At 61.5% G+C, this 19046-nt stretch overlaps 6 non-coding genes across 6 annotated transcripts; all 6 read left to right on the top strand.

Annotated features, from left to right (window-relative positions):
- Positions 1 to 2319: 2319 nt before the first annotated feature.
- TRNAF-GAA (transfer RNA phenylalanine (anticodon GAA)) lies at positions 2320 to 2392 on the top strand. Its single transcript has one exon. It is a non-coding gene; the product is annotated as a tRNA-Phe (tRNA).
- A 989-nt stretch (positions 2393 to 3381) lies between these two features.
- TRNAF-GAA (transfer RNA phenylalanine (anticodon GAA)) lies at positions 3382 to 3454 on the top strand. Its single transcript has one exon. It is a non-coding gene; the product is annotated as a tRNA-Phe (tRNA).
- A 989-nt stretch (positions 3455 to 4443) lies between these two features.
- TRNAF-GAA (transfer RNA phenylalanine (anticodon GAA)) lies at positions 4444 to 4516 on the top strand. Its single transcript has one exon. It is a non-coding gene; the product is annotated as a tRNA-Phe (tRNA).
- A 1896-nt stretch (positions 4517 to 6412) lies between these two features.
- TRNAF-GAA (transfer RNA phenylalanine (anticodon GAA)) lies at positions 6413 to 6485 on the top strand. Its single transcript has one exon. It is a non-coding gene; the product is annotated as a tRNA-Phe (tRNA).
- Positions 6486 to 7474: 989 nt separating this feature from the next.
- On the top strand, positions 7475 to 7547 carry TRNAF-GAA (transfer RNA phenylalanine (anticodon GAA)). Its single transcript has one exon. It is a non-coding gene; the product is annotated as a tRNA-Phe (tRNA).
- A 7803-nt stretch (positions 7548 to 15350) lies between these two features.
- TRNAF-GAA (transfer RNA phenylalanine (anticodon GAA)) lies at positions 15351 to 15423 on the top strand. Its single transcript has one exon. It is a non-coding gene; the product is annotated as a tRNA-Phe (tRNA).
- The last annotated feature ends 3623 nt before the right edge of the window (positions 15424 to 19046 follow it).

Below are 19046 nucleotides of genomic sequence, written 5' to 3'. Positions count from 1 at the left end.
GAGATGCTGCCGTTGGCCGACCTGGGGCATTCCCAATGACTGGAGGCATGTCAAGCCACCTGTGGGGACATTGGTGGATTTCTGCGGACGAGGGAGGACCTGTAGGTGTGTTAGTTTTACGGCGGGCAGAACAAGGACTGGTTCAGGCATTGCCCCCCACACCCACACAGCAGGTGCCATCCAACCCGTGCCTGGAGAACAAGAGCGGAGCAAGTTGGGCAATGGTCAGCAGGGACATCCAGAGCCCGGCAATGTCCAGGCAACATACAGCTTGCTGCAGGCACCTCCTGCGCCTTGGCCTCCGCTCTGGCACGGCTCTGCTGTGAGCGAACAAAAGCTCTCAGGGCAGGGCCGAAGTAGCTCAGCTGGGAGAGCGTTAGACTGAAGATCTAAAGGTCCCTGGTTGAAGCCCGGGCTTCGGCAAGTGGCAGGGCGGGAGGGGTCCTTGTTGCTTCCTCCTGGCGTTTTGCAGAGCGGCGCTCTCTTCTTCCAGCCTGCCCCACCATGGCCGTGTCCTACACACCATGCAGATGGCCATGGCCCACCCCACAGCTGCGGGGAGCAGCCAGGACCCACACCGATGGCATTCTCCTTTGCTCGGCATCCTCCCACCCTGCGCTCCCTCACCTCTCTGGGGCCAAGCCAGAAGGCTGGCAGGGCCATGGGGGACCTCAAAGGATGCCGGAGGCATTTGGGTGCTGCGCTGCATCCACCCAAGCGGGGCTTCCAAAAGGCGGTCAGCAATCGCTCTCCAGCCTCACCCCCTTATCCTGTGGGGTCCTCACAGCCTCTCCTGTCCAACAAGCCCATGAGAGATGTTGGGTTGCGGCATCTCCACCTCTCGAGATCTGCCCAACGTGGCTGGGCAAAGTCCCCACGCGAGGCTTTGGGAGGAAAGTGCTCTTTGGAGATGCTGCCGTTGGCCGTCCTGGGGCATTCCCAATGACTGGAGGCATGTCAAGCCACCTGTGGGGACATTGGTGGATTTCTGCGGACGAGGGAGGACCTGTAGGTGTGTTAGTTTTACGGCGGGCAGAACAAGGACTGGTTCAGGCATTGCCCCCCACACCCACACAGCAGGTGCCATCCAACCCGTGCCTGGAGAACAAGAGCAGAGCAAGTTGGGCAATGGTCAGCAGGGACATCCAGAGCCCGGCAATGTCCAGGCAACATACAGCTTGCTGCAGGCACCTCCTGCGCCTTGGCCTCCGCTCTGGCACGGCTCTGCTGTGAGCGAACAAAAGCTCTCAGGGCAGGGCCGAAGTAGCTCAGCTGGGAGAGCGTTAGACTGAAGATCTAAAGGTCCCTGGTTGAAGCCCGGGCTTCGGCAAGTGGCAGGGCGGGAGGGGTCCTTGTTGCTTCCTCCTGGCGTTTTGCAGAGCAGCGCTCTCTTCTTCCAGCCTGCCCCACCATGGCCGTGTCCTACACACCATGCAGATGGCCATGGCCCACCCCACAGCTGCGGGGAGCAGCCAGGACCCACACCGATGGCATTCTCCTTTGCTCGGCATCCTCCCACCCTGCGCTCCCTCACCTCTCTGGGGCCAAGCCAGAAGGCTGGCAGGGCCATGGGGGACCTCAAAGGATGCCGGAGGCATTTGGGTGCTGCGCTGCATCCACCCAAGCGGGGCTTCCAAAAGGCGGTCAGCAATCGCTCTCCAGCCTCACCCCCTTATCCTGTGGGGTCCTCACAGCCTCTCCTGTCCAACAAGCCCATGAGAGATGTTGGGTTGCGGCATCTCCACCTCTCGAGATCTGCCCAACGTGGCTGGGCAAAGTCCTGAGAGACCCGTGCCAAGGGGTCCCGCTCTGATCACGACAGGCTGTGCGCGACACTCCTGAGATGCCCTCCACCATCAGCGTTTGGCAGAACGTGTCAAGACACCCTCGGGACCACCTCAACCAAGTGGACGTGCGCACGCACCCGTGGAGCTTCCCTCGCGAGGCTTTGGGAGGAAAGTGCTCTTTGGAGATGCTGCCGTTGGCCGTCCTGGGGCATTCCCAATGACTGGAGGCATGTCAAGCCACCTGTGGGGACATTGGTGGATTTCTGCGGACGAGGGAGGACCTGTAGGTGTGTTAGTTTTACGGCGGGCAGAACAAGGACTGGTTCAGGCATTGCCCCCCACACCCACACAGCAGGTGCCATCCAACCCGTGCCTGGAGAACAAGAGCAGAGCAAGTTCGGCAATGGTCAGCAGGGACATCCAGAGCCCGGCAATGTCCAGGCAACATACAGCTTGCTGCAGGCACCTCCTGCGCCTTGGCCTCCGCTCTGGCACGGCTCTGCTGTGAGCGAACAAAAGCTCTCAGGGCAGGGCCGAAGTAGCTCAGCTGGGAGAGCGTTAGACTGAAGATCTAAAGGTCCCTGGTTGAAGCCCGGGCTTCGGCAAGTGGCAGGGCGGGAGGGGTCCTTGTTGCTTCCTCCTGGCGTTTTGCAGAGCGGCGCTCTCTTCTTCCAGCCTGCCCCACCATGGCCGTGTCCTACACACCATGCAGATGGCCACGGCCCACCCCACAGCTGCGGGGAGCAGCCAGGACCCACACCGATGGCATTCTCCTTTGCTCGGCATCCTCCCACCCTGCGCTCCCTCACCTCTCTGGGGCCAAGCCAGAAGGCTGGCAGGGCCATGGGGGACCTCAAAGGATGCCAGAGGCATTTGGGTGCTGCGCTGCATCCACCCAAGCGGGGCTTCCAAAAGGCGGTCAGCAATCGCTCTCCAGCCTCACCCCCTTATCCTGTGGGGTCCTCACAGCCTCTCCTGTCCAACAAGCCCATGAGAGATGTTGGGTTGCGGCATCTCCACCTCTCGAGATCTGCCCAACGTGGCTGGGCAAAGTCCTGAGAGACCCGTGCCAAGGGGTCCCGCTCTGATCACGACAGGCTGTGCGCGACACTCCTGAGATGCCCTCCACCATCAGCGTTTGGCAGAACGTGTCAAGACACCCTCGGGACCACCTCAACCAAGTGGACGTGCGCACGCACCCGTGGAGCTTCCCTCGTGAGGCTTTGGGAGGAAAGTGCTCTTTGGAGATGCTGCCGTTGGCCGTCCTGGGGCATTCCCAATGACTGGAGGCATGTCAAGCCACCTGTGGGGACATTGGTGGATTTCTGCGGACGAGGGAGGACCTGTAGGTGTGTTAGTTTTACGGCGGGCAGAACAAGGACTGGTTCAGGCATTGCCCCCCACACCCACACAGCAGGTGCCATCCAACCCGTGCCTGGAGAACAAGAGCAGAGCAAGTTGGGCAATGGCCAGCAGGGACATCCAGAGCCCGGCAATGTCCAGGCAACATACAGCTTGCTGCAGGCACCTCCTGCGCCTTGGCCTCCGCTCTGGCACGGCTCTGCTGTGAGCGAACAAAAGCTCTCAGGGCAGGGCCGAAGTAGCTCAGCTGGGAGAGCGTTAGACTGAAGATCTAAAGGTCCCTGGTTGAAGCCCGGGCTTCGGCAAGTGGCAGGGCGGGAGGGGTCCTTGTTGCTTCCTCCTGGCGTTTTGCAGAGCAGCGCTCTCTTCTTCCAGCCTGCCCCACCATGGCCGTGTCCTACACACCATGCAGATGGCCATGGCCCACCCCACAGCTGCGGGGAGCAGCCAGGACCCACACCGATGGCATTCTCCTTTGCTCGGCATCCTCCCACCCTGCGCTCCCTCACCTCTCTGGGGCCAAGCCAGAAGGCTGGCAGGGCCATGGGGGACCTCAAAGGATGCCGGAGGCATTTGGGTGCTGCGCTGCATCCACCCAAGCGGGGCTTCCAAAAGGCGGTCAGCAATCGCTCTCCAGCCTCACCCCCTTATCCTGTGGGGTCCTCACAGCCTCTCCTGTCCAACAAGCCCATGAGAGATGTTGGGTTGCGGCATCTCCACCTCTCGAGATCTGCCCAACGTGGCTGGGCAAAGTCCTGAGAGACCCGTGCCAAGGGGTCCCGCTCTGATCACGACAGGCTGTGCGCGACACTCCTGAGATGCCCTCCACCATCAGCGTTTGGCAGAACGTGTCAAGACACCCTCGGGACCACCTCAACCAAGTGGACGTGCGCACGCACCCGTGGAGCTTCCCTCGCGAGGCTTTGGGAGGAAAGTGCTCTTTGGAGATGCTGCCGTTGGCCGACCTGGGGCATTCCCAATGACTGGAGGCATGTCAAGCCACCTGTGGGGACATTGGTGGATTTCTGCGGACGAGGGAGGACCTGTAGGTGTGTTAGTTTTACGGCGGGCAGAACAAGGACTGGTTCAGGCATTGCCCCCCACACCCACACAGCAGGTGCCATCCAACCCGTGCCTGGAGAACAAGAGCGGAGCAAGTTGGGCAATGGTCAGCAGGGACATCCAGAGCCCGGCAATGTCCAGGCAACATACAGCTTGCTGCAGGCACCTCCTGCGCCTTGGCCTCCGCTCTGGCACGGCTCTGCTGTGAGCGAACAAAAGCTCTCAGGGCAGGGCCGAAGTAGCTCAGCTGGGAGAGCGTTAGACTGAAGATCTAAAGGTCCCTGGTTGAAGCCCGGGCTTCGGCAAGTGGCAGGGCGGGAGGGGTCCTTGTTGCTTCCTCCTGGCGTTTTGCAGAGCGGCGCTCTCTTCTTCCAGCCTGCCCCACCATGGCCGTGTCCTACACACCATGCAGATGGCCACGGCCCACCCCACAGCTGCGGGGAGCAGCCAGGACCCACACCGATGGCATTCTCCTTTGCTCGGCATCCTCCCACCCTGCGCTCCCTCACCTCTCTGGGGCCAAGCCAGAAGGCTGGCAGGGCCATGGGGGACCTCAAAGGATGCCGGAGGCATTTGGGTGCTGCGCTGCATCCACCCAAGCGGGGCTTCCAAAAGGCGGTCAGCAATCGCTCTCCAGCCTCACCCCCTTATCCTGTGGGGTCCTCACAGCCTCTCCTGTCCAACAAGCCCATGAGAGATGTTGGGTTGCGGCATCTCCACCTCTCGAGATCTGCCCAACGTGGCTGGGCAAAGTCCCCACGCGAGGCTTTGGGAGGAAAGTGCTCTTTGGAGATGCTGCCGTTGGCCGTCCTGGGGCATTCCCAATGACTGGAGGCATGTCAAGCCACCTGTGGGGACATTGGTGGATTTCTGCGGACGAGGGAGGACCTGTAGGTGTGTTAGTTTTACGGCGGGCAGAACAAGGACTGGTTCAGGCATTGCCCCCCACACCCACACAGCAGGTGCCATCCAACCCGTGCCTGGAGAACAAGAGCAGAGCAAGTTGGGCAATGGTCAGCAGGGACATCCAGAGCCCGGCAATGTCCAGGCAACATACAGCTTGCTGCAGGCACCTCCTGCGCCTTGGCCTCCGCTCTGGCACGGCTCTGCTGTGAGCGAACAAAAGCTCTCAGGGCAGGGCCGAAGTAGCTCAGCTGGGAGAGCGTTAGACTGAAGATCTAAAGGTCCCTGGTTGAAGCCCGGGCTTTGGCAAGTGGCAGGGCGGGAGGGGTCCTTGTTGCTTCCTCCTGGCGTTTTGCAGAGCGGCGCTCTCTTCTTCCAGCCTGCCCCACCATGGCCGTGTCCTACACACCATGCAGATGGCCATGGCCCACCCCACAGCTGCGGGGAGCAGCCAGGACCCACACCGATGGCATTCTCCTTTGCTCGGCATCCTCCCACCCTGCGCTCCCTCACCTCTCTGGGGCCAAGCCAGAAGGCTGGCAGGGCCATGGGGGACCTCAAAGGATGCCGGAGGCATTTGGGTGCTGCGCTGCATCCACCCAAGCGGGGCTTCCAAAAGGCGGTCAGCAATCGCTCTCCAGCCTCACCCCCTTATCCTGTGGGGTCCTCACAGCCTCTCCTGTCCAACAAGCCCATGAGAGATGTTGGGTTGCGGCATCTCCACCTCTCGAGATCTGCCCAACGTGGCTGGGCAAAGTCCTGAGAGACCCGTGCCAAGGGGTCCCGCTCTGATCACGACAGGCTGTGCGCAACACTCCTGAGATGCCCTCCACCATCAGCGTTTGGCAGAACGTGTCAAGACACCCTCGGGACCACCTCAACCAAGTGGACGTGCGCACGCACCCGTGGAGCTTCCCTCGCGAGGCTTTGGGAGGAAAGTGCTCTTTGGAGATGCTGCCGTTGGCCGTCCTGGGGCATTCCCAATGACTGGAGGCATGTCAAGCCACCTGTGGGGACATTGGTGGATTTCTGCGGACGAGGGAGGACCTGTAGGTGTGTTAGTTTTACGGCGGGCAGAACAAGGACTGGTTCAGGCATTGCCCCCCACACCCACACAGCAGGTGCCATCCAACCCGTGCCTGGAGAACAAGAGCAGAGCAAGTTGGGCAATGGCCAGCAGGGACATCCAGAGCCCGGCAATGTCCAGGCAACATACAGCTTGCTGCAGGCACCTCCTGCGCCTTGGCCTCCGCTCTGGCACGGCTCTGCTGTGAGCGAACAAAAGCTCTCAGGGCAGGGCCGAAGTAGCTCAGCTGGGAGAGCGTTAGACTGAAGATCTAAAGGTCCCTGGTTGAAGCCCGGGCTTCGGCAAGTGGCAGGGCGGGAGGGGTCCTTGTTGCTTCCTCCTGGCGTTTTGCAGAGCGGCGCTCTCTTCTTCCAGCCTGCCCCACCATGGCCGTGTCCTACACACCATGCAGATGGCCATGGCCCACCCCACAGCTGCGGGGAGCAGCCAGGACCCACACCGATGGCATTCTCCTTTGCTCGGCATCCTCCCACCCTGCGCTCCCTCACCTCTCTGGGGCCAAGCCAGAAGGCTGGCAGGGCCATGGGGGACCTCAAAGGATGCCGGAGGCATTTGGGTGCTGCGCTGCATCCACCCAAGCGGGGCTTCCAAAAGGCGGTCAGCAATCGCTCTCCAGCCTCACCCCCTTATCCTGTGGGGTCCTCACAGCCTCTCCTGTCCAACAAGCCCATGAGAGATGTTGGGTTGCGGCATCTCCACCTCTCGAGATCTGCCCAACGTGGCTGGGCAAAGTCCTGAGAGACCCGTGCCAAGGGGTCCCGCTCTGATCACGACAGGCTGTGCGCGACACTCCTGAGATGCCCTCCACCATCAGCGTTTGGCAGAACGTGTCAAGACACCCTCGGGACCACCTCAACCAAGTGGACGTGCGCACGCACCCGTGGAGCTTCCCTCGCGAGGCTTTGGGAGGAAAGTGCTCTTTGGAGATGCTGCCGTTGGCCGACCTGGGGCATTCCCAATGACTGGAGGCATGTCAAGCCACCTGTGGGGACATTGGTGGATTTCTGCGGACGAGGGAGGACCTGTAGGTGTGTTAGTTTTACGGCGGGCAGAACAAGGACTGGTTCAGGCATTGCCCCCCACACCCACACAGCAGGTGCCATCCAACCCGTGCCTGGAGAACAAGAGCGGAGCAAGTTGGGCAATGGTCAGCAGGGACATCCAGAGCCCGGCAATGTCCAGGCAACATACAGCTTGCTGCAGGCACCTCCTGCGCCTTGGCCTCCGCTCTGGCACGGCTCTGCTGTGAGCGAACAAAAGCTCTCAGGGCAGGGCCGAAGTAGCTCAGCTGGGAGAGCGTTAGACTGAAGATCTAAAGGTCCCTGGTTGAAGCCCGGGCTTCGGCAAGTGGCAGGGTGGGAGGGGTCCTTGTTGCTTCCTCCTGGCGTTTTGCAGAGCAGCGCTCTCTTCTTCCAGCCTGCCCCACCATGGCCGTGTCCTACACACCATGCAGATGGCCACGGCCCACCCCACAGCTGCGGGGAGCAGCCAGGACCCACACCGATGGCATTCTCCTTTGCTCGGCATCCTCCCACCCTGCGCTCCCTCACCTCTCTGGGGCCAAGCCAGAAGGCTGGCAGGGCCATGGGGGACCTCAAAGGATGCCGGAGGCATTTGGGTGCTGCACTGCATCCACCCAAGCGGGGCTTCCAAAAGGCGGTCAGCAATCGCTCTCCAGCCTCACCCCCTTATCCTGTGGGGTCCTCACAGCCTCTCCTGTCCAACAAGCCCATGAGAGATGTTGGGTTGCGGCATCTCCACCTCTCGAGATCTGCCCAACGTGGCTGGGCAAAGTCCCCACGCGAGGCTTTGGGAGGAAAGTGCTCTTTGGAGATGCTGCCGTTGGCCGTCCTGGGGCATTCCCAATGACTGGAGGCATGTCAAGCCACCTGTGGGGACATTGGTGGATTTCTGCGGACGAGGGAGGACCTGTAGGTGTGTTAGTTTTACGGCGGGCAGAACAAGGACTGGTTCAGGCATTGCCCCCCACACCCACACAGCAGGTGCCATCCAACCCGTGCCTGGAGAACAAGAGCAGAGCAAGTTGGGCAATGGTCAGCAGGGACATCCAGAGCCCGGCAATGTCCAGGCAACATACAGCTTGCTGCAGGCACCTCCTGCGCCTTGGCCTCCGCTCTGGCACGGCTCTGCTGTGAGCGAACAAAAGCTCTCAGGGCAGGGCCGAAGTAGCTCAGCTGGGAGAGCGTTAGACTGAAGATCTAAAGGTCCCTGGTTGAAGCCCGGGCTTTGGCAAGTGGCAGGGCGGGAGGGGTCCTTGTTGCTTCCTCCTGGCGTTTTGCAGAGCGGCGCTCTCTTCTTCCAGCCTGCCCCACCATGGCCGTGTCCTACACACCATGCAGATGGCCACGGCCCACCCCACAGCTGCGGGGAGCAGCCAGGACCCACACCGATGGCATTCTCCTTTGCTCGGCATCCTCCCACCCTGCGCTCCCTCACCTCTCTGGGGCCAAGCCAGAAGGCTGGCAGGGCCATGGGGGACCTCAAAGGATGCCGGAGGCATTTGGGTGCTGCGCTGCATCCACCCAAGCGGGGCTTCCAAAAGGCGGTCAGCAATCGCTCTCCAGCCTCACCCCCTTATCCTGTGGGGTCCTCACAGCCTCTCCTGTCCAACAAGCCCATGAGAGATGTTGGGTTGCGGCATCTCCACCTCTCGAGATCTGCCCAACGTGGCTGGGCAAAGTCCTGAGAGACCCGTGCCAAGGGGTCCCGCTCTGATCACGACAGGCTGTGCGCGACACTCCTGAGATGCCCTCCACCATCAGCGTTTGGCAGAACGTGTCAAGACACCCTCGGGACCACCTCAACCAAGTGGACGTGCGCACGCACCCGTGGAGCTTCCCTCGCGAGGCTTTGGGAGGAAAGTGCTCTTTGGAGATGCTGCCGTTGGCCGTCCTGGGGCATTCCCAATGACTGGAGGCATGTCAAGCCACCTGTGGGGACATTGGTGGATTTCTGCGGACGAGGGAGGACCTGTAGGTGTGTTAGTTTTACGGCGGGCAGAACAAGGACTGGTTCAGGCATTGCCCCCCACACCCACACAGCAGGTGCCATCCAACCCGTGCCTGGAGAACAAGAGCAGAGCAAGTTGGGCAATGGTCAGCAGGGACATCCAGAGCCCGGCAATGTCCAGGCAACATACAGCTTGCTGCAGGCACCTCCTGCGCCTTGGCCTCCGCTCTGGCACGGCTCTGCTGTGAGCGAACAAAAGCTCTCAGGGCAGGGCCGAAGTAGCTCAGCTGGGAGAGCGTTAGACTGAAGATCTAAAGGTCCCTGGTTGAAGCCCGGGCTTTGGCAAGTGGCAGGGCGGGAGGGGTCCTTGTTGCTTCCTCCTGGCGTTTTGCAGAGCGGCGCTCTCTTCTTCCAGCCTGCCCCAGCATGGCCGTGTCCTACACACCATGCAGATGGCCATGGCCCACCCCACAGCTGCGGGGAGCAGCCAGGACCCACACCGATGGCATTCTCCTTTGCTCGGCATCCTCCCACCCTGCGCTCCCTCACCTCTCTGGGGCCAAGCCAGAAGGCTGGCAGGGCCATGGGGGACCTCAAAGGATGCCGGAGGCATTTGGGTGCTGCGCTGCATCCACCCAAGCGGGGCTTCCAAAAGGCGGTCAGCAATCGCTCTCCAGCCTCACCCCCTTATCCTGTGGGGTCCTCACAGCCTCTCCTGTCCAACAAGCCCATGAGAGATGTTGGGTTGCGGCATCTCCACCTCTCGAGATCTGCCCAACGTGGCTGGGCAAAGTCCTGAGAGACCCGTGCCAAGGGGTCCCGCTCTGATCACGACAGGCTGTGCGCAACACTCCTGAGATGCCCTCCACCATCAGCGTTTGGCAGAACGTGTCAAGACACCCTCGGGACCACCTCAACCAAGTGGACGTGCGCACGCACCCGTGGAGCTTCCCTCGCGAGGCTTTGGGAGGAAAGTGCTCTTTGGAGATGCTGCCGTTGGCCGTCCTGGGGCATTCCCAATGACTGGAGGCATGTCAAGCCACCTGTGGGGACATTGGTGGATTTCTGCGGACGAGGGAGGACCTGTAGGTGTGTTAGTTTTACGGCGGGCAGAACAAGGACTGGTTCAGGCATTGCCCCCCACACCCACACAGCAGGTGCCATCCAACCCGTGCCTGGAGAACAAGAGCAGAGCAAGTTGGGCAATGGTCAGCAGGGACATCCAGAGCCCGGCAATGTCCAGGCAACATACAGCTTGCTGCAGGCACCTCCTGCGCCTTGGCCTCCGCTCTGGCACGGCTCTGCTGTGAGCGAACAAAAGCTCTCAGGGCAGGGCCGAAGTAGCTCAGCTGGGAGAGCGTTAGACTGAAGATCTAAAGGTCCCTGGTTGAAGCCCGGGCTTTGGCAAGTGGCAGGGCGGGAGGGGTCCTTGTTGCTTCCTCCTGGCGTTTTGCAGAGCGGCGCTCTCTTCTTCCAGCCTGCCCCACCATGGCCGTGTCCTACACACCATGCAGATGGCCACGGCCCACCCCACAGCTGCGGGGAGCAGCCAGGACCCACACAGATGGCATTCTCCTTTGCTCGGCATCCTCCCACCCTGCGCTCCCTCACCTCTCTGGGGCCAAGCCAGAAGGCTGGCAGGGCCATGGGGGACCTCAAAGGATGCCGGAGGCATTTGGGTGCTGCGCTGCATCCACCCAAGCGGGGCTTCCAAAAGGCGGTCAGCAATCGCTCTCCAGCCTCACCCCCTTATCCTGTGGGGTCCTCACAGCCTCTCCTGTCCAACAAGCCCATGAGAGATGTTGGCTTGCGGCATCTCCACCTCTCGAGATCTGCCCAACGTGGCTGGGCAAAGTCCCCACGCGAGGCTTTGGGAGGAAAGTGCTCTTTGGAGATGCTGCCGTTGGCCGTCCTGGGGCATTCCCAATGACTGGAGGCATGTCAAGCCACCTGTGGGGACATTGGTGGATTTCTGCGGACGAGAGAGGACCTGTAGGTGTGTTAGTTTTACGGCGGGCAGAACAAGGACTGGTTCAGGCATTGCCCCCCACACCCACACAGCAGGTGCCATCCAACCCGTGCCTGGAGAACAAGAGCAGAGCAAGTTGGGCAATGGTCAGCAGGGACATCCAGAGCCCGGCAATGTCCAGGCAACATACAGCTTGCTGCAGGCACCTCCTGCGCCTTGGCCTCCGCTCTGGCACGGCTCTGCTGTGAGCGAACAAAAGCTCTCAGGGCAGGGCCGAAGTAGCTCAGCTGGGAGAGCGTTAGACTGAAGATCTAAAGGTCCCTGGTTGAAGCCCGGGCTTTGGCAAGTGGCAGGGCGGGAGGGGTCCTTGTTGCTTCCTCCTGGCGTTTTGCAGAGCGGCGCTCTCTTCTTCCAGCCTGCCCCACCATGGCCGTGTCCTACACACCATGCAGATGGCCACGGCCCACCCCACAGCTGCGGGGAGCAGCCAGGACCCACACCGATGGCATTCTCCTTTGCTCGGCATCCTCCCACCCTGCGCTCCCTCACCTCTCTGGGGCCAAGCCAGAAGGCTGGCAGGGCCATGGGGGACCTCAAAGGATGCCGGAGGCATTTGGGTGCTGCGCTGCATCCACCCAAGCGGGGCTTCCAAAAGGCGGTCAGCAATCGCTCTCCAGCCTCACCCCCTTATCCTGTGGGGTCCTCACAGCCTCTCCTGTCCAACAAGCCCATGAGAGATGTTGGGTTGCGGCATCTCCACCTCTCGAGATCTGCCCAACGTGGCTGGGCAAAGTCCTGAGAGACCCGTGCCAAGGGGTCCCGCTCTGATCACGACAGGCTGTGCGCAACACTCCTGAGATGCCCTCCACCATCAGCGTTTGGCAGAACGTGTCAAGACACCCTCGGGACCACCTCAACCAAGTGGACGTGCGCACGCACCCGTGGAGCTTCCCTCGCGAGGCTTTGGGAGGAAAGTGCTCTTTGGAGATGCTGCCGTTGGCCGACCTGGGGCATTCCCAATGACTGGAGGCATGTCAAGCCACCTGTGGGGACATTGGTGGATTTCTGCGGACGAGGGAGGACCTGTAGGTGTGTTAGTTTTACGGCGGGCAGAACAAGGACTGGTTCAGGCATTGCCCCCCACACCCACACAGCAGGTGCCATCCAACCCGTGCCTGGAGAACAAGAGCAGAGCAAGTTGGGCAATGGTCAGCAGGGACATCCAGAGCCCGGCAATGTCCAGGCAACATACAGCTTGCTGCAGGCACCTCCTGCGCCTTGGCCTCCGCTCTGGCACGGCTCTGCTGTGAGTGAACAAAAGCTCTCAGGGCAGGGCCGAAGTAGCTCAGCTGGGAGAGCGTTAGACTGAAGATCTAAAGGTCCCTGGTTGAAGCCCGGGCTTTGGCAAGTGGCAGGGCGGGAGGGGTCCTTGTTGCTTCCTCCTGGCGTTTTGCAGAGCGGCACTCTCTTCTTCCAGCCTGCCCCACCATGGCCGTGTCCTACACACCATGCAGATGGCCACGGCCCACCCCACAGCTGCGGGGAGCAGCCAGGACCCACACCGATGGCATTCTCCTTTGCTCGGCATCCTCCCACCCTGCGCTCCCTCACCTCTCTGGGGCCAAGCCAGAAGGCTGGCAGGGCCATGGGGGACCTCAAAGGATGCCGGAGGCATTTGGGTGCTGCGCTGCATCCACCCAAGCGGGGCTTCCAAAAGGCGGTCAGCAATCGCTCTCCAGCCTCACCCCCTTATCCTGTGGGGTCCTCACAGCCTCTCCTGTCCAACAAGCCCATGAGAGATGTTGGCTTGCGGCATCTCCACCTCTCGAGATCTGCCCAACGTGGCTGGGCAAAGTCCCCACGCGAGGCTTTGGGAGGAAAGTGCTCTTTGGAGATGCTGCCGTTGGCCGTCCTGGGGCATTCCCAATGACTGGAGGCATGTCAAGCCACCTGTGGGGACATTGGTGGATTTCTGCGGACGAGGGAGGACCTGTAGGTGTGTTAGTTTTACGGCGGGCAGAACAAGGACTGGTTCAGGCATTGCCCCCCACACCCACACAGCAGGTGCCATCCAACCCGTGCCTGGAGAACAAGAGCAGAGCAAGTTGGGCAATGGTCAGCAGGGACATCCAGAGCCCGGCAATGTCCAGGCAACATACAGCTTGCTGCAGGCACCTCCTGCGCCTTGGCCTCCGCTCTGGCACGGCTCTGCTGTGAGCGAACAAAAGCTCTCAGGGCAGGGCCGAAGTAGCTCAGCTGGGAGAGCGTTAGACTGAAGATCTAAAGGTCCCTGGTTGAAGCCCGGGCTTTGGCAAGTGGCAGGGCGGGAGGGGTCCTTGTTGCTTCCTCCTGGCGTTTTGCAGAGCGGCGCTCTCTTCTTCCAGCCTGCCCCACCATGGCCGTGTCCTACACACCATGCAGATGGCCACGGCCCACCCCACAGCTGCGGGGAGCAGCCAGGACCCACACCGATGGCATTCTCCTTTGCTCGGCATCCTCCCACCCTGCGCTCCCTCACCTCTCTGGGGCCAAGCCAGAAGGCTGGCAGGGCCATGGGGGACCTCAAAGGATGCCGGAGGCATTTGGGTGCTGCGCTGCATCCACCCAAGCGGGGCTTCCAAAAGGCGGTCAGCAATCGCTCTCCAGCCTCACCCCCTTATCCTGTGGGGTCCTCACAGCCTCTCCTGTCCAACAAGCCCATGAGAGATGTTGGGTTGCGGCATCTCCACCTCTCGAGATCTGCCCAACATGGCTGGGCAAAGTCCTGAGAGACCCGTGCCAAGGGGTCCCGCTCTGATCACGACAGGCTGTGCGCGACACTCCTGAGATGCCCTCCACCATCAGCGTTTGGCAGAACGTGTCAAGACACCCTCGGGACCACCTCAACCAAGTGGACGTGCGCACGCACCCGTGGAGCTTCCCTCGCGAGGCTTTGGGAGGAAAGTGCTCTTTGGAGATGCTGCCGTTGGCCGTCCTGGGGCATTCCCAATGACTGGAGGCATGTCAAGCCACCTGTGGGGACATTGGTGGATTTCTGCGGACGAGGGAGGACCTGTAGGTGTGTTAGTTTTACGGCGGGCAGAACAAGGACTGGTTCAGGCATTGCCCCCCACACCCACACAGCAGGTGCCATCCAACCCGTGCCTGGAGAACAAGAGCAGAGCAAGTTGGGCAATGGTCAGCAGGGACATCCAGAGCCCGGCAATGTCCAGGCAACATACAGCTTGCTGCAGGCACCTCCTGCGCCTTGGCCTCCGCTCTGGCACGGCTCTGCTGTGAGCGAACAAAAGCTCTCAGGGCAGGGCCGAAGTAGCTCAGCTGGGAGAGCGTTAGACTGAAGATCTAAAGGTCCCTGGTTGAAGCCCGGGCTTTGGCAAGTGGCAGGGCGGGAGGGGTCCTTGTTGCTTCCTCCTGGCGTTTTGCAGAGCGGCGCTCTCTTCTTCCAGCCTGCCCCACCATGGCCGTGTCCTACACACCATGCAGATGGCCACGGCCCACCCCACAGCTGCGGGGAGCAGCCAGGACCCACACCGATGGCATTCTCCTTTGCTCGGCATCCTCCCACCCTGCGCTCCCTCACCTCTCTGGGGCCAAGCCAGAAGGCTGGCGGGGCCATGGGGGACCTCAAAGGATGCCGGAGGCATTTGGGTGCTGCGCTGCATCCACCCAAGCGGGGCTTCCAAAAGGCGGTCAGCAATCGCTCTCCAGCCTCACCCCCTTATCCTGTGGGGTCCTCACAGCCTCTCCTGTCCAACAAGCCCATGAGAGATGTTGGGTTGCGGCATCTCCACCTCTCGAGATCTGCCCAACGTGGCTGGGCAAAGTCCCCACGCGAGGCTTTGGGAGGAAAGTGCTCTTTGGAGATGCTGCCGTTGGCCGACCTGGGGCATTCCCAATGACTGGAGGCATGTCAAGCCACCTGTGGGGACATTGGTGGATTTCTGCGGACGAGGGAGGACCTGTAGGTGTGTTAGTTTTACGGCGGGCAGAACAAGGACTGGTTCAGGCATTGCCCCCCACACCCACACAGCAGGTGCCATCCAACCCGTGCCTGGAGAACAAGAGCAGAGCAAGTTGGGCAATGGTCAGCAGGGACATCCAGAGCCCGGCAATGTCCAGGCAACATACAGCTTGCTGCAGGCACCTCCTGCGCCTTGGCCTCCGCTCTGGCACGGCTCTGCTGTGAGCGAACAAAAGCTCTCAGGGCAGGGCCGAAGTAGCTCAGCTGGGAGAGCGTTAGACTGAAGATCTAAAGGTCCCTGGTTGAAGCCCGGGCTTCGGCAAGTGGCAGGGCGGGAGGGGTCCTTGTTGCTTCCTCCTGGCGTTTTGCAGAGCGGCGCTCTCTTCTTCCAGCCTGCCCCACCATGGCCGTGTCCTACACACCATGCAGATGGCCACGGCCCACCCCACAGCTGCGGGGAGCAGCCAGGACCCACACCGATGGCATTCTCCTTTGCTCGGCATCCTCCCACCCTGCGCTCCCTCACCTCTCTGGGGCCAAGCCAGAAGGCTGGCAGGGCCATGGGGGACCTCAAAGGATGCCGGAGGCATTTGGGTGCTGCGCTGCATCCACCCAAGCGGGGCTTCCAAAAGGCGGTCAGCAATCGCTCTCCAGCCTCACCCCCTTATCCTGTGGGGTCCTCACAGCCTCTCCTGTCCAACAAGCCCATGAGAGATGTTGGGTTGCGGCATCTCCACCTCTCGAGATCTGCCCAACGTGGCTGGGCAAAGTCCTGAGAGACCCGTGCCAAGGGGTCCCGCTCTGATCACGACAGGCTGTGCGCGACACTCCTGAGATGCCCTCCACCATCAGCGTTTGGCAGAACGTGTCAAGACACCCTCGGGACCACCTCAACCAAGTGGACGTGCGCACGCACCCGTGGAGCTTCCCTCGCGAGGCTTTGGGAGGAAAGTGCTCTTTGGAGATGCTGCCGTTGGCCGACCTGGGGCATTCCCAATGACTGGAGGCATGTCAAGCCACCTGTGGGGACATTGGTGGATTTCTGCGGACGAGGGAGGACCTGTAGGTGTGTTAGTTTTACGGCGGGCAGAACAAGGACTGGTTCAGGCATTGCCCCCCACACCCACACAGCAGGTGCCATCCAACCCGTGCCTGGAGAACAAGAGCAGAGCAAGTTGGGCAATGGTCAGCAGGGACATCCAGAGCCCGGCAATGTCCAGGCAACATACAGCTTGCTGCAGGCACCTCCTGCGCCTTGGCCTCCGCTCTGGCACGGCTCTGCTGTGAGCGAACAAAAGCTCTCAGGGCAGGGCCGAAGTAGTTCAGCTGGGAGAGCGTTAGACTGAAGATCTAAAGGTCCCTGGTTGAAGCCCGGGCTTCGGCAAGTGGCAGGGCGGGAGGGGTCCTTGTTGCTTCCTCCTGGCGTTTTGCAGAGCGGCGCTCTCTTCTTCCAGCCTGCCCCACCATGGCCGTGTCCTACACACCATGCAGATGGCCACGGCCCACCCCACAGCTGCGGGGAGCAGCCAGGACCCACACCGATGGCATTCTCCTTTGCTCGGCATCCTCCCACCCTGCGCTCCCTCACCTCTCTGGGGCCAAGCCAGAAGGCTGGCGGGGCCATGGGGGACCTCAAAGGATGCCGGAGGCATTTGGGTGCTGCGCTGCATCCACCCAAGCGGGGCTTCCAAAAGGCGGTCAGCAATCGCTCTCCAGCCTCACCCCCTTATCCTGTGGGGTCCTCACAGCCTCTCCTGTCCAACAAGCCCATGAGAGATGTTGGCTTGCGGCATCTCCACCTCTCGAGATCTGCCCAACGTGGCTGGGCAAAGTCCCCACGCGAGGCTTTGGGAGGAAAGTGCTCTTTGGAGATGCTGCCGTTGGCCGTCCTGGGGCATTCCCAATGACTGGAGGCATGTCAAGCCACCTGTGGGGACATTGGTGGATTTCTGCGGACGAGGGAGGACCTGTAGGTGTGTTAGTTTTACGGCGGGCAGAACAAGGACTGGTTCAGGCATTGCCCCCCACACCCACACAGCAGGTGCCATCCAACCCGTGCCTGGAGAACAAGAGCAGAGCAAGTTGGGCAATGGTCAGCAGGGACATCCAGAGCCCGGCAATGTCCAGGCAACATACAGCTTGCTGCAGGCACCTCCTGCGCCTTGGCCTCCGCTCTGGCACGGCTCTGCTGTGAGCGAACAAAAGCTCTCAGGGCAGGGCCGAAGTAGCTCAGCTGGGAGAGCGTTAGACTGAAGATCTAAAGGTCCCTGGTTGAAGCCCGGGCTTTGGCAAGTGGCAGGGCGGGAGGGGTCCTTGTTGCTTCCTCCTGGCGTTTTGCAGAGCGGCGCTCTCTTCTTCCAGCCTGCCCCACCATGGCCGTGTCCTACACACCATGCAGATGGCCACGGCCCACCCCACAGCTGCGGGGAGCAGCCAGGACCCACACCGATGGCATTCTCCTTTGCTCGGCATCCTCCCACCCTGCGCTCCCTCACCTCTCTGGGGCCAAGCCAGAAGGCTGGCAGGGCCATGGGGGACCTCAAAGGATGCCGGAGGCATTTGGGTGCTGCGCTGCATCCACCCAAGCGGGGCTTCCAAAAGGCGGTCAGCAATCGCTCTCCAGCCTCACCCCCTTATCCTGTGGGGTCCTCACAGCCTCTCCTGTCCAACAAGCCCATGAGAGATGTTGGGTTGCGGCATCTCCACCTCTCGAGATCTGCCCAACATGGCTGGGCAAAGTCCTGAGAGACCCGTGCCAAGGGGTCCCGCTCTGATCACGACAGGCTGTGCGCGACACTCCTGAGATGCCCTCCACCATCAGCGTTTGGCAGAACGTGTCAAGACACCCTCGGGACCACCTCAACCAAGTGGACGTGCGCACGCACCCGTGGAGCTTCCCTCGCGAGGCTTTGGGAGGAAAGTGCTCTTTGGAGATGCTGCCGTTGGCCGTCCTGGGGCATTCCCAATGACTGGAGGCATGTCAAGCCACCTGTGGGGACATTGGTGGATTTCTGCGGACGAGGGAGGACCTGTAGGTGTGTTAGTTTTACGGCGGGCAGAACAAGGACTGGTTCAGGCATTGCCCCCCACACCCACACAGCAGGTGCCATCCAACCCGTGCCTGGAGAACAAGAGCAGAGCAAGTTGGGCAATGGTCAGCAGGGACATCCAGAGCCCGGCAATGTCCAGGCAACATACAGCTTGCTGCAGGCACCTCCTGCGCCTTGGCCTCCGCTCTGGCACGGCTCTGCTGTGAGCGAACAAAAGCTCTCAGGGCAGGGCCGAAGTAGCTCAGCTGGGAGAGCGTTAGACTGAAGATCTAAAGGTCCCTGGTTGAAGCCCGGGCTTTGGCAAGTGGCAGGGCGGGAGGGGTCCTTGTTGCTTCCTCCTGGCGTTTTGCAGAGCGGCGCTCTCTTCTTCCAGCCTGCCCCACCATGGCCGTGTCCTACACACCATGCAGATGGCCACGGCCCACCCCACAGCTGCGGGGAGCAGCCAGGACCCACACCGATGGCATTCTCCTTTGCTCGGCATCCTCCCACCCTGCGCTCCCTCACCTCTCTGGGGCCAAGCCAGAAGGCTGGCGGGGCCATGGGGGACCTCAAAGGATGCCGGAGGCATTTGGGTGCTGCGCTGCATCCACCCAAGCGGGGCTTCCAAAAGGCGGTCAGCAATCGCTCTCCAGCCTCACCCCCTTATCCTGTGGGGTCCTCACAGCCTCTCCTGTCCAACAAGCCCATGAGAGATGTTGGGTTGCGGCATCTCCACCTCTCGAGATCTGCCCAACGTGGCTGGGCAAAGTCCCCACGCGAGGCTTTGGGAGGAAAGTGCTCTTTGGAGATGCTGCCGTTGGCCGTCCTGGGGCATTCCCAATGACTGGAGGCATGTCAAGCCACCTGTGGGGACATTGGTGGATTTCTGCGGACGAGGGAGGACCTGTAGGTG

Source organism: Rhea pennata, chromosome 24 (genome assembly GCF_028389875.1).
Source record: "Rhea pennata isolate bPtePen1 chromosome 24, bPtePen1.pri, whole genome shotgun sequence".
In the NCBI taxonomy this organism is placed as follows: Eukaryota; Metazoa; Chordata; class Aves; order Rheiformes; family Rheidae; genus Rhea; species Rhea pennata.
Note: the sequence above shows the minus strand (reverse complement) of the source record. Positions and strands in the feature narration are given on the sequence as shown.